The sequence below is a fragment of the Podarcis melisellensis genome, assembly GCF_964234715.1.
Source record: "Podarcis melisellensis genome assembly, chromosome: 3".
Lineage (NCBI taxonomy): Eukaryota > Metazoa > Chordata > Lepidosauria > Squamata > Lacertidae > Podarcis > Podarcis melisellensis.
Genome location: NC_138530.1, coordinates 90105198 through 90119226, shown reverse-complemented (window position 1 = coordinate 90119226; position 14029 = coordinate 90105198). Strand labels below are relative to the sequence as shown.

General features: G+C 46.0%; 2 long non-coding RNA genes across 2 annotated transcripts in view; both read right to left on the bottom strand.

The window, feature by feature from the left end:
• The window catches only part of LOC309367402, a 54051-nt gene extending 44301 nt beyond the window's left edge, over positions 1-9750 (bottom strand). The window contains exons 1-2 of the long non-coding RNA XR_014167137.1: positions 8152-9750; positions 4818-4935 (exon numbers count right to left, since the gene is read on the bottom strand). This is a non-coding gene — a long non-coding RNA (uncharacterized lncRNA). The remainder of the gene's footprint in view (positions 1-4817; positions 4936-8151) is intronic.
• LOC309367407 overlaps positions 1-14029 on the bottom strand; it is a 368756-nt gene that overhangs the window by 240805 nt on the left and 113922 nt on the right. The gene's annotated exons all lie outside the window — the stretch shown is intronic.

The following is a 14029-nucleotide window of genomic DNA, read 5'->3' as shown; positions in this document are numbered from 1 at the left end:
ACATATGTTTATACAGCGCTGGTATTGTCATTTGGGGGGGGGGATAGTATTAATAATGGTATTATAAATTGGCATTGTAATAATGAGGTTATTATTGGGCTGTAATTGAAAACTAATTAAAATTATTATTTTAAAAAATTAGAAGAAAACATTAGGGTGTGTAAATATTATTGTGGGGAAAGATCTAAAAATTCCAGAAGATAACATCATTTTAAATTATATACTGAAATAAAGGTAAAAAAGGGGAAACGACCCCAGGGCAGTTAAGTCCATCAAAGGCGACTATGGGGTGCAGCGCTCATCTCACTTCACAGTATATGGGGCCGGACAATCTGTAAACATAAATGGATTTTCTGTGCCCTCGCATCTGCAAAAAGACTGATACATTGGAAGAACAAAAATATGCCCCCCCCCCTTTGATCAATGGATAGACAAAATGATAACTCTTGCAACCCATGAAGGGATCATCTTCGAAGATTATGCATGGACAAATTTAATGATATTTGGAATGTATTTGTCAAAACCATAGTGACACATGGATTAACGTACACTTGAGGGAAACAATATGTTTAATGATGATGATGATGATGATAAGTCAAGGTAAGGTGAATGAGGTCCTCTGTGGTACCATTAAAGTGCAGCAAATGGTATTTATTTTATCCTTGTTAACAGAAATAATGTGGGATGCCTCGTTCAGGGATTCGCTCCAGGGTTATCTCTGCCATCCACTTTCAACTTGTTACCGGGGGTGGGAGGAGGGGAACCCTAACTATATTTTTGTTATAGCAGAAGGCAGCATCTGGATTTCACTAGCTAAGTATCCAAAATTATGGCACCTTTGAAATTAGGACTGTCAGATCAAGCTTTCAAAAATGAGGGGCAACATATTCCTCCCGTGGTGTTCCTTCTGTGGAGCTTTATGAAGTGGTAATGTTTTGAAATAAGAGCTATCCATATGTTTCTATGATGTTCTGGAAGAAGGAACAACCCTTTAAGATAAAGGTCATTACTTAAAATAGAAGACATCTGGCAGTCCTATTAGATACTTTCCTCTTGTGCATGAAATACTATTACAAACCAGACAAAACCCAAGGAGAGATTCCCAGGAGATCTGCACCTAAATCTCCACATTCCACACAGGAGTGTGTGTGTGTGTAATGGGGTGGCGGGGAAAGGGAGAGGTGTTGCTCCCGTAACTGAAATATAAAACCTTAACAGTTGTGTTGTGAATAAGATTGCTGCCTTTGCACAATTGACTTATTTCTTTGTGGAATTCAGAATGAAGTGTATATCAGAAACTGTGCTCTCTGTCCCCAGACATTGGACTCCAACTCCCATAAGCCAGGTTGGCACCATTGCCATTATTAGAGAGCAAGGGAGGCGTTCATGGTGAGTTCTGGAACCTCTTTTTCTAGAAAAATAGCACTGCTAGTAGCAGGGATGGTGGGAGTTGGAGTCCAGCAACATCTTAAGGAAAGCCACTGAAGCCACTTGTGAGCTTCTGGAGGCATCTATCTTGCCCGTCTCACATGTGAAAAGGAACCAGGAGTCTTAGTAGACCACAAGCTTATCGTGAGTCAACAGTGTGATGCAACAGCCCAAAAATGTGAATGCTATTCTAGGCTGCATCAACAGAAATAAGGTAAAGGTAATGTCAGGAGCTGGGCAGAGAAGGAGGAGTGGTGGAAACTGCCTCCCCATCCTGACCCTTCCAGGGAGGAGGAAGAGGAAGACAGTATAGATTTACAACAGGGGTTTGACGGAGGTCACAGCTCAGAGGAAGAGGAGGGGGAAAGTTGGGATATAATGGGAGAGGAGGAGCAGGCAGAGCTGGAGCAACAGCTGGCTGACACGTTGTCACTAGAAAGCATTCCAGACCCACCATCTCCCAGAACCATCTCCTTAGAAGTAGGAGAGCAAAGAACTCCAAGGCAGAGGGCATTTAGTGGCACACATAGAGGAGGTGATGATGATGACGAATGAGGAAGTGAGAGAGAAGCAGGGTGGAGATGCACTCTGGACAATGCCGTTATCCAAGAGGCTGGGTTCTACAGCCTCTCTCTGTAAAGTTCGAAATAAAATGGGAAACTGTTCCTTGTCTTTATGCCTTCCTGGACAACCAGGAGCCACTGACAGCACCGTGAAAGTTAAAACGGTAAAGGACTGCCGGATGGTTTAGTCCAGTCAAAGGTGACTATGGGGTTGTGACGCTCATCTCACTTTCAGGCTGAGGGAGCCAGCATTTGTCCACAGACAGCTTTCAGGGTCATGTGGCCAGCTTGACTAAACCACTTCTGGCACAATAGGACACCGTGATGAGTGCCAGAGTGCATGGAAACACAGTTTACCTTCCCGCCTCAGCGGTACCTATTTATCTACTTGCACTGGCATGCTTTCAAACTGCTAGGTTAGCAGAAGCAGGGACAGAACAATGGGAGCTCACTCTGCTGTGGGGATTTGAACTGCCGACCTTTGGATTGGCAAGTCCAAGTGGTTCAGTGGTTTAGACCCCAGCGCCCGCTGCATCCTGATCAAGGGTAGTCATATTGCCACTTTATTCTGCCTTGGTTAAATCACACGTGGAATCCTGTGTCCAGTTCTGGGCACCACAATTTAAGAAGGATATTGACGAGTTGGAATGTGTGCAGATGAGGGCAACCAAGCTGATCAAGAGTCTGGAAACCAAGCCTTCTGAGGAACAGTTGAGGGAGTTGGGTATATTTCAGCCTGGAAAAGAAGTGGAGGAGAAAATATATGATTACTAAAGGGCTGTCACATGGGAAATGGTGCAAGCTTGTATTCTCTTGCTCTGGAGGGTAGGACCTGAACCAGTACCTTCAAGTTACAAGAAAGGACTAAACACCAGGAAGAACTTTCTGACAATCAGAGCTGTTTGACAGTGGAACGGACTTCCTCAGAAAGCTGTGGACTCTCCGTCCTTGGAGATTTTAATGCAGAGTTTAGATGGCCATCTGTCATGGATGTTTAGCTGAGATTCCTGCATTGCAGGGGGGGTTGGACTAGATGACCCTCGGGGTCCCTTCCAACTCTACAATTCTATTATTCTTTCAGAAAACATGCATCAGGGAGCTTGAGCTTTAAATACAAACTGATTCAGTTTCCTCTCCCATCCCTACCTGGAGAACAGGTGAGAATCCTCAGGCCTGGGCGGCTGAATGCATCCCTTTCATGGTTCTAAATTCTTCAGGGGAGCTGGGGAGTGGATGGTTGAAAGTATGGGGCTGGGGATGTGTGAGAACAGCCAAGACCCTCATCCATTCCCTTGCGTGATGGTAATCATGTATACATAGGGTAGTGGAGGAGAATGAGTGAATAGGGCTATGGTTTATATGTCTTTCTTGTTCTTCAACTCGTTTTAATCTACAACTACAGTTTGCATCCATCTTTAACAGAAATCCATCATTTCGATTCTACCTCTCTGTATGTGCTTTTCATAACAGGCCATTCAAACAGAGAAAGATAGGTCAAGAGCTATAGTGTTTGGTGAATGAGCAATTCAGAAAGTGCAAGGAAAGGACCACTGGAACGTGTGTTTTCTCAAAGCCACATTTGCTTTTGCAAGGCTACCAGGGAGAATAAAAAAATGCTCTGACGTACTGACTTATAAAAGGCACTTAAGCACATTATAATCTAATCAGACTTGGAGGTTTAGATGGCTTGAAAAATACAAGGTTGGGCATTGTATGCTTGTGAAAGAATTACGAGCTGTGGTTTTCCTCAACGAAGTGAAAGGATGTCTTCCTCCATTCAGATTTCCCCACCAGGTCCAGCAAACAATCAGTCACCAGAAATTGTCGGGGTTTTTTAAGAAGAAGGGAGGGGGAAGAAAAGAAAATTCTTTAAAGAAGTTTATTTTAGTTTGGGCCCAGAGAATAAACTGACCACAGCATAGTCTCTCCTGAAGACGTGGTTTCCTCCGAACACACCGCTGTTCCTTCAGAGGACAATGCTGTTTTCATCAGAGCAATAGTCAGTTTAATCATACACACACACAAAAATGTGTTCGGGACTGATAAATTCCTTAAAAGGTACAGAAACCAATCTACAAACAGCATATGTAAACTCTTTCCCCTACAGCAAAACTGTGGTAAATATGCCTTCACTGCATTCTGATGTATTGGGTGTATTGAATAGCGAAGCTGAATGGCAGGCAAAGAAAATATCCAAAGAAATGAAATATTAAATCTCAGATTTAATTGAGTTTGAGATGGTGATGACACACCCCAAAAGGCGGTTGGATATGCAGATTGGATGAGGGTGGGGGACTTGTGGTGTTGAGAACTGGATGTTGCTAGCCCATAGGCAGCAAGGAGCCTCAGTGGGTGCAAACGTGTGAAAGCTCATTGCTGGAAATCAATAAGGAATCAGTCTTAAGCTGAGTGGACTTTAGAAAGCGAGCTGCCGTTAAGCCCGTTCCATAGATTTCTATAGGATTGCCAGGTAGACAGGCTACAATCCTGTATCCATTTCCCTGGAACTGAGCCACACTGAAGTCAATTGACCGTCCTGGATAGCTCAGTTGTTTAGAGCGTAGTGCTGATAATACAAAGGTTGCAGGTTCGATCCCCGGATGGGACAGCTGCAAAGTCCTGCATTGCCACGGGTTGGACCAGATGATCCTCAGGGTCCCTTCCAACTCTACAATTCTATGATTCAATGAGATTCACTTTTGCAGAGATTTATATAAGACTTCCCCCACCCCCCCCAAAAAAAATATCATGCCTGATGTGTGCATTAGAGATTCCAAATTTGTAAGGGAGGATTGAATCTGTGAACAGCAAATCCATAATACTTACTAAAGCACTGGAAATAAACCTAGTTCAGGCTTCCTCCGGCTGTTTCAGACTAGCACACCTATCATCAGCCTTGCCCAGGATGTCCAGTGATCAAGATGTGAGCTGTACTCCAAAACATCTGCAGGACACCAATAATAATAATTTAAAGGTAAAGGTAAAGGTACCCCTGCCCTTACGGGCCAGTCTTGCCAGATTCTAGGGCAGTGTTTCCCAACCGGTGTTCCGCGGCACACTAATGTGCCGCGAGCTGTTGCCTGGTGTGCCGCGAGCGAGTCCAAAAAAGGTTGGGAAACACTGGTTTCTCTTTCAAAAAGGAAACGTGGGTTAAAGCGGCGACGCCGCCTCCCACTCACTTTCCTGCTCTGGCTTCCCTAGCAGTTTTCCGAGTTGCGTCACTGGATCCAGCCCCCTTTTCCACATGTGACACGGGAAAGGCAAAGGCCTTTGAGGCACCAGCGCGAGAGGCTGCAGCCTGGGAATTCCCTCGCCCTGCCCAAGGGAAAGGCAATGGCCGGCCCCACCAGGGAAGCACAGGAACTCTGGGCTCGCTTTCGTTCGGCCCGCCTGGCTGGGCCCTTCTTTGCTCCTCCCTACCACAGAGACGAAACCGCTTCTCGCTCGGTATTCGGGCCAGCCATAGAGGTGCCGAGGGGCAGAGCGCCCGGGCCAATGGCGCTGTCTTATTGACCGGAACTTCCGAGGTGAGCGTGCGGTTGGCCGCTCTAGGCTTTCCCCGCCCCTTCTCTCTCGGCGGCGCCTGGACTTGCGAGGAAAAGCCGGAAGCCGCGGGACTTGGGGCCACTCGGGTCTCCGTCTCCCTCGCCTGCCTCCTCTCCATGGCACCGGGCAGCGGGCGCCGAGGAGAGCGGTGACGCCGCCTCTGCCGCTCCCGCCGCTGCGCCTCCTCAGGCCCGGCCTGGGCGCCCTCCGCCATGGGCTCCCTCTTCCGCAGCGAGGCGATGTGCCTGGCGCAGCTCTTCCTCCAGGCGGGCTCGGCCTACGAGTTTCTCCGCGCCCTGGGCGAGCGCGGCCTCGCCCACTTCCGAGACGTGAGTTGAGACGCGCCTGCATTTGGTGCTTCATGGAATTGATACGCTGCTTGATTGTCGGGTGGGGGGGGCGTGCCGAGAAGGAACCCTTCAAAGCGGTTTACAAAAAAACAGAACAATGAAATTATCACTTTTTAAAAAACAACTATAACTTTCTCTTCTTCCCCAACCCTTGTCGTTGGAGGAGTCCCTCAGTCCCTCGCTTTGCTGCCTCCTCCCCCCCCCACCCCTAAAGCTTGGAGGTTCCCCGGCAAGGGGGAGGGAAAAAAATTGAAAGTTACACTTTCGTGCGTCCCTCCCGGCGTGACGCTGCGTGCTGACATCACGGGGCTGTAATGGTGGTGTGCCTCGAGATTTTTTTCATCAAACAAGTGTGCCTTTGCCCAAAAAAGGTTGGGAAACACTGTTCTAGGGGTTGTGCACTCATCTCACTCTAGAGGCCGGGAGCCAGCGCTGTCCGCAGACACTTCCGGGTCACGTGGCCAGCGTGACAAAGCTGCTCTGGTGAGCCAGCACCAGCACAGCACACGGAAATGCCGTTTACCTTCCCGCTATAAAGCGGTACCTATTTATCTACTTGCACTTAGGAGTGCTTTCAAACTGCTAGGTTGGCAGGCACTGGACCGAACGACGGGAGCGGACCCCGCCGCGGGGATTCGAACCACCGACCATGCGATCAGCAAGTCCTAGGCACTGAGGTTTTACCCACAGTGCCACCCGCGTCTCAATAATAATTTACGGTTGTATAAAAAATGGTTAGCTAAGATAGCTCAGTGTTGGAGACGTGGCAAGTACAATGCCTCTTTGGAACGTATGTTCGTACAGTGCTCTGTACTTAATAGGTTTGGAGAGAAAGGGCTGGACTGTGGAAAAAGTTAAATCTTTCAGCGGAGAATATTTTATAGAACTATATACAGTGGTACCTCGGGTTAAGTACTTAATTCGTTCCGGAGGTCCTTTCTTAACCTGAAACTGTTCTTAACCTGAAGCACCACTTTAGCTAATGGGGCCTCCTGCTGCCGCTGCGCCGCTGCTTCATGATTTCTGTTCTCACCCTGAAGCAAAGTTTTTAACCGGAGGTAATATTTCTGGGTTAGCGGAGTCTGTAACCTGAAGCGTATGTAACCCGAGGTACCACTGTACCTGCAGTATGGAAATTATTAACAGGACAATGGAAATGGATTTTCTGTACCCAAATGGTGGCCGAGAAGAGAAGACTCCCTGGAAAAGACCTTGATGCTGGGAAAGATTGAGGGCACAAGGAGAAGGGGACAACAGAGGATGAGATGGTTGGACAGCGTTCTCGAAGCTACCAGCATGAGTTTGACCAAACTGCGGGAGGCAGTGGAAGACAGGAGTGCCTGGCATGCTCTGGTCCATGGGGTCACGAAGAGTCGGACACGACTAAATGACTAAACAACAATGGTGGCCAAGAGATTGACATTGAGGAATTGGGAAAATAAAAGTATGATACCCTTCAGTCAGTGGACTGACGATATGACATCTCTTGCAATTTATGAACTTATGCTCACTGGCACAGACTCTGTATGGATAAATGCAATCACATTTGGAATGAGTTTATACAAAATGTAGCCGGCTACCAGAGCAATCAGTTTATACTGTTCTTGTATACTCTGTATGCAAAGTGGCATATCTATTTTTATATATGTATCCCTCAGCACCCGTGATCTACAGACAACTTATCTCTAAATGGAGGGATTGGGCAATTTATACTCCTTAGGGATAAGGTTCCGTCATCTGTCACTGGCGCCAAAGTTAAGACGATACATGGGAAAGATTATCGGTCAGTAATTAGGGATTTGTAATTACCTAACTAGAAACTAAACTGTATTTGATCCAGCCAGTCAAATAAAATGCAAACTCAAGGGTGTGGGTCATGTTAATTGGAAGATCCTATTGATGGAGGTCATAATCTGAAGAGTAGCCTGATATCCTCTGGTCATTTCTAATGGGGCTCAGTTACCCCACTGTGAGGTTGCCGTGGTTGTCACGCCAGTTTTGTAGTAATGATGAAGATAGTAGAAGAATCCGATCATCATTTGCCTCACTGAAATCAAAATCACTGTTTCTTTGAGAAAATGTAATTGAGATGCAATACAATCTCAGAAGGTCTTCTCTCTCTCTCTCTCTCTCTCACACACACACACAGAGAGAGAGAGAGAGAGAGAGAGAGAGAGAGAGAGAGAGAGAGAGAGAGATTCAGCACGATCACCTAACATGTTTCCATATGTCTTTTCGGAAACCGACAGTTATAGAATTGTTACCTGAAAAGAGTTGAGCTTATGATTGGAGTACACTGGATGTAAATGAAAAGGTCTTTCTTTCTTTCTTTCTTTCTTTCTTTCTTTCTTTCTTTCTTTCTTTCTTTCTACAAAGAAACAACAAACAACAAACTCATGCAAATAAAAATGCTCTGCTCTGCCCCACCCCAACTTTAGCTGGATGGTGCCTTGTGCTTTTAAAAGTAGCACCTCTGTAGTCATTGCATGCTGACCTTGTTAGCGGAAGCTTTCATCACATGTTGGCTGCTCCCATGTCAGTCTCATTAATTTGCACGATGATAGGTTGGAAAAAAAATTAATCTCTCTCTCTCTCTCTCTCTCTCTCTCTCTCTCTCTCTCGTGTGTGTGTGTCAAAAATCAGAGTTAAAAACAAGATATTTATCCATCCAGATTCTGTTGGTCTTACAGAGTGCTCAGAAGACACAGGTTTGTCATGCTTCTCTTTAGCAGGCACAAATTAATACTGTGAAGTGTCCTGCAAGTTTAGCCGTGTCGCACCCTTTAATATGCTTTCCCCTGTTTTACTGGTGCTTTGGCTTTGACCAACAACGAGAGAATATTTTGCCTGTGATGAGCCTGTCTAGATACTCTCATACTGTTGACAGTGTTGTCCCCGTTGCATTGAGTGGTTGCCAAGTTTTGCGCAGCAGCAGGACCACCTTCTGCACATTGTTGGGAGTCTCGTGTTATGGATGCTTGTGGCCCATTCGACCTGTAAAATTAGCCATTCCATTAGAAAGAGTTCTGCCCATTTCATCGCATCCTGAAATAAATTATTCCGTATTATATCACCTTAAAGACTTGCCTGTTGCTGCTGCAGAGTACTTATCGGGCTCCCTTAGTACTGATCTATAATTCAATTAGGTATGTAACAGATGAAAAGAACTTAAGTCTGTTAGTGGCAGAAGGCAGACATGCTCACTAATGAGGAATCACAAGAGCATTCTCAGACAGCGCACTGATCTGCAAGGCATTATGCATGCAGGAGTTCAATTATGCTAAGGACCTTATTCAGCTAAGAGAGTCAAGGGGTTATTCAGATATGTATCTCATAGTTACACATGGCTTATAATGGGCACTACTACACTTCATGAATACCCTGCTGTGCAATGCTTGGATAACAGTACGGGGGTTTTGTTTTATTTCATTTTGCTTTGAGGGGTGAGGAGGTTCTCCATTGCATATCATGGGCTGTACCTATCCTGCTGTGACTCTTGGGGTGAGAGTAAGCCGCATGGAACTTAATAGGACTTGCAATGCAATCCTATACATGTCGACCAATAAATTAGTCCCACTGAGTTCCATAGGGCTTGCTCCTAGGTAAGGATGCATAGAATTGCAGCCTTATTTCCACACCCTCCAACATTTCTCTGATGAAAGTAGGAATGTTCTATTCAACAACAACAACACAACACCCATCTGATTGGGTTGCCCCAGACACTCTGGGTGGCTTCCAACATAGATAAAAACAAAACATTAAACATTAAAAAAAATCCTTCCCTATACAGGGCTGTTGCCAGATGTCTTCTAAAGGTTGTATAGTTACTTACCTCCTTGGCTCATGGGTCACATAACTCCATACCATTCAGCATTTCTCAGATGAAAATAGGGACGTCCTAAGGAAAAGTGGGATGTGGGGCTCAATTTGGCTCAAGTGCTCCAATTGCCTTAAGGTCAGCCCTGATGAGACTGTGCAGGGGTTGGACTGACAAGCCCTGCACTTTCTAGGTCCCTGGTGTGATGTCAGTATATGGAAACATCGCCGCTGCAGACAGCCAGATTGTTGATATCACATGATGCGCCTATCTGTGGGAAAGAAGAATTTCCCAGGAAGTTCACAGGCTGGAAAAGTCTCTGTGAAGAGTGTAATTTGAAACCTTCCATTTGTGCATGTTCAGGAAGTTTGTCAGACGTGCTGGAAGAACTGAACTGAAAGGACATGTTTTTCTGTAGTGCTGTAATGTCAGGAATAAACATCATGTAAATAGATTTCTGACTACTTTTCTTTCCTCTGCGGAAGCAGGAGGAGGGGGTGTGCATTTTTACCCACTCTTGGGAAAATGTCGCCTATCAAAATCTCCCTGGTCTGTCCGAGATATCAGCCAGAGGAGGTTACCGGTATGCAAGCTCCGAGGACAGTGAGAGGGGCCAGCCTCTGTGGAGGGGGCTTGCAAAACAACAGGTGTCACCATTCAGAGTACAGACTCAAGGACTTGTTATGGAAAGATGGGGGGCACTTATTGGAAAACAGTTTTGTCACCTCTTCCCCCCCCCCCCCGAAACCCTGAGGCAATGAGCCCAGCGACCTTTTATTCACAGTCACATAAGCACTACACTACAGCATGGCCATAAACTTGTTCAACCACTGAAATATACACCCAAAATGTAGAAATATGTAGCAATGGAGATTTATGTTACTGCTTTATGAATGAACACTGTGTTTTATGAATGGATTCTGTATTTTGTGAATTACCTAAGAGCCACCAATAGGGAGCTCTAGAATCTGATAGCTAACCAATTGGGTACTACCAAACAGCGACCCCTATTGCTGAAAGCAGGTAACCAGCAGGGAATGCTTCAGCTCAGCCTTTGCACTGTTGACTGAACACCCCCTGCTGTGCAGATAATGGAGAAAGCTCATAAATTGTATCCTTTCTGGCATTCTGGCCAACTCTATTATGCTGGTGTAAACCCTGGTGCACCAGAAGCACAGAATAGCAGCAAATAAAATCCACTCATACGTCAGCGACTGATAAGACTTATCAACCCGTTCTTCCAAAGTCTTCCTAAATGATAAAGCTCCAAAATACAGGCCAAAAGAGAGCAGGTCTGGGAAGAGCGAGACATACAATGGACACCACCAGTGAAAAGTCCCTGTTCCGTGTAGCTCTTTCCCTGTCGGTTGATAGAGTGCCAATTTGCCCTCCTTCTTGACATGGAATGCTGTTTATTGGAGTCTCCAGGCCCACTGGCTGCATAAAATATCTATGGCCAGAGGGACTTAAAAATCATGTGATTATGCCTTTTTCGTATTTCAAAGAAAGGAAAAAGTGCAAGATATTTAGACACATTTGAGTTAAAAAATAATTAACATCACACATCATCTGCATGGAAGTTGTCAAACCAATTAACCAACTAGAAGAATTAGTGTTAATAGCACCAGTTTTCCTATAACTTGATATTGCTGGATAGTTTTGATGAACAAAACATTTTTAGTTTGCTTTCTGTTGCCACCATGCAACTTTTCTTTATTAGTGCCACTTTGTTTTGTATGATTCCTTGCAAATGAAGGAAAACAACTTTTCTGGTTGTATATGTTGATAATATAATTTTGGTTACCAAGGACAAACAAGATTGTACAAAAACAAGATTGGGTGCAGGCCTGGCCAGGGCATAGGCATCCTGACTGTGACAGAGGTGACCTGTGTGCATGCTTGCTTGGTTGATTAACAGCTGTTGGGAACTTCAAAGTCCCTGCTCTCCCTTCTTATGGTCTTTGTACTGGACCTGGAGACTCCAATAAAGAGCATTCCATGTCAAGAAGGAGGGCAAGTGGGCACTCTATCAACTGACAGGGTAGGAGTTACACGGAGCAGGGACTTTTCACTGGTGGTGCCCATTGTATGCCTTGCTCTTCCCATACCTGCTCTCTGGGATTGACGTTCCCAATTTTCCACAGCAGGAGCAGCGAGATGCTAATTATTTTCCCCAAGAGTTAAAGGATAACCAATCAGAAGCAGCTAAAGGAGAATGATGAGATTCAGGTGAGGGTCAGATGCCTTGTCAATCCCAGCAGGTATAAAAGAGGATGACCCGGCCTGCCCAGGCCCCCAAAGAGGAGAAGCTTAGTGTTAATTCAAAGAATTTGTAACCAAGAATGGAATCCAACACATTCGTTCTGCTCCTTGTCACCTGGCCACTAAGGACCAAGCTGAACACATGGTCCATACTACCAAAGATGCGCTTAGGCGTATAGTGCATGGAGACTGGACTCTCCGGTTAGTGGAGTTCTTAATGGTCCAACACATCACCCCAAACACAGTGACTGGCCAGAGCCCAGCGGAGTTGCTTATGGGGAGGAGGCTCACTAGCCTCCTTGATCGTATGCACCCCAACCGGGCTTTTGAGCAACGGCCATCCACTGTGGTGTGGGAGGCTCCAAGAGGGTTCTCTGCGGGGGACACTGTGTACATCTGAAACTATGGGCACAGACGGGGTTGGGTCCCTGGTATCACTGCTGGTACAGGTCCGGTTTCCTACAAGGTAGGGTTGGAGGGGGGACTGGTTTGGAAGGGACACCTTCACCAGATCAGAGCCAGGGCACCTCAGAACACAGAACTTCAAGCAGAACCAGAGGACAGAGAAATGGGTACTTTGGAAGATTCTGTGCCCAGGCCAGAGTGGGAACCAGATGGGTTTCCAGTGACTGAGTTACCGCAGCAGGGCGACTTCAGGCTGGAATCCTCAGTGGCTCCATCAGCAGTGACTCCTTCGGAGCCGGCCGCGCTGACCGCCCCACTCAGACTGCGGGCACTGTAGGAACCTCCTGGTACAGGAACCGTGACGGTCCCAGCAGGAGCGGAAAAGGCCGGCACACCTTGATGACTATGTTTGTTCCTTTTGTTAGGAAGTTGGGTGGAGGAGTGTTATGTATTGGGTTTAACACATTTTATGTTACGAGGCGCGTTCTAACCAATTGTATAAGCGTTGGTAGACAAACATTCTAATGGCAAGTAAGTGCATGTACTTTCAACTGTCAACTGTCAATGGTCAGTTCATGCTCGGTTTATTATTGTGTTGTCCAGTCAGTTTGGTTCTTGTGTTCCTATGAGTGAGCTGTTGTCACTGAGAAATGTTGAATAAACTTAGTGGGTGACCCAGGAGGTGCCCATTGTATGCCTCGCTCTTCCCATACCTGCTCTCTGGAATTGACGTTCCCAATTTTCCGCAGCAGGAGCAGCTACTCCTCATACCCAACATTGGAAACGGGGTGGAAGAATGTCCAATTCATTTTATCAAATGTATTCATTGGCTATGTGGATGTGAAATATGTCCCCCTCCCCACCCCACCAATATGCATTTTCTCTTGGCAAACAGCAACCTCTCAACTTGCCAATGTAAATGTAGCTGCAGTGAACTCAGAGAATTAGTCATAACTACCAGGACAAGAATAAACAAAGGCCTCTCTACCTATATGCAAGGCAACATGGAGGAACAACAGTTCACTTTATCTTATTTAAGGAGGGCAGACAAAAGGATCATTGCTTACTAATACCAGTTAGGGGGAAAATATGTAAGTATTTGATTACAAACCTCAATGGGATGTTGTTTAAAATAGGAGCTGAGTGGCGACAGAAGCCTATGTGAGTCATCTGGTATAATTATGATTTTTCCAGCCTCCCCAATTTCTCCCCCTTTTTTTAGTGGGAGGACTGACAGTAGAGTGCATGGGTGTGAAAATCCAGGGGTGTCTACATCATGTACCAAAATGCAAGGGCCTCTGCTTAACGTCTCTGTCTCTTGTGACCACTCCCCATGCCCATTATGTTGGGAAGTGACAACGCTATCTAGAGACCAAAAAGTTAGGAAACATTCTTGAACACACTTAATTCCTTGGTTCCAGTGGAATTCTGGGGCTGCACACCAGATTCAGCCATAGCCTGAATCCAAAACTGAATCGAGCCAATTCAGAGGAATCTGGGGTTCATCCAAGTCGAGGCTGCCCCAAATAGGTAAAGGTAAAGGACCCCTGGACAGTTACTGAAAGTCCAGTCAAAGGTGACTATGGGGTGCGGCACTCTTCTCGCTTTTTAGGCTGAGGGAGCCAGCATTTGTCCACCGACAGCTTTCTGGGTCATGT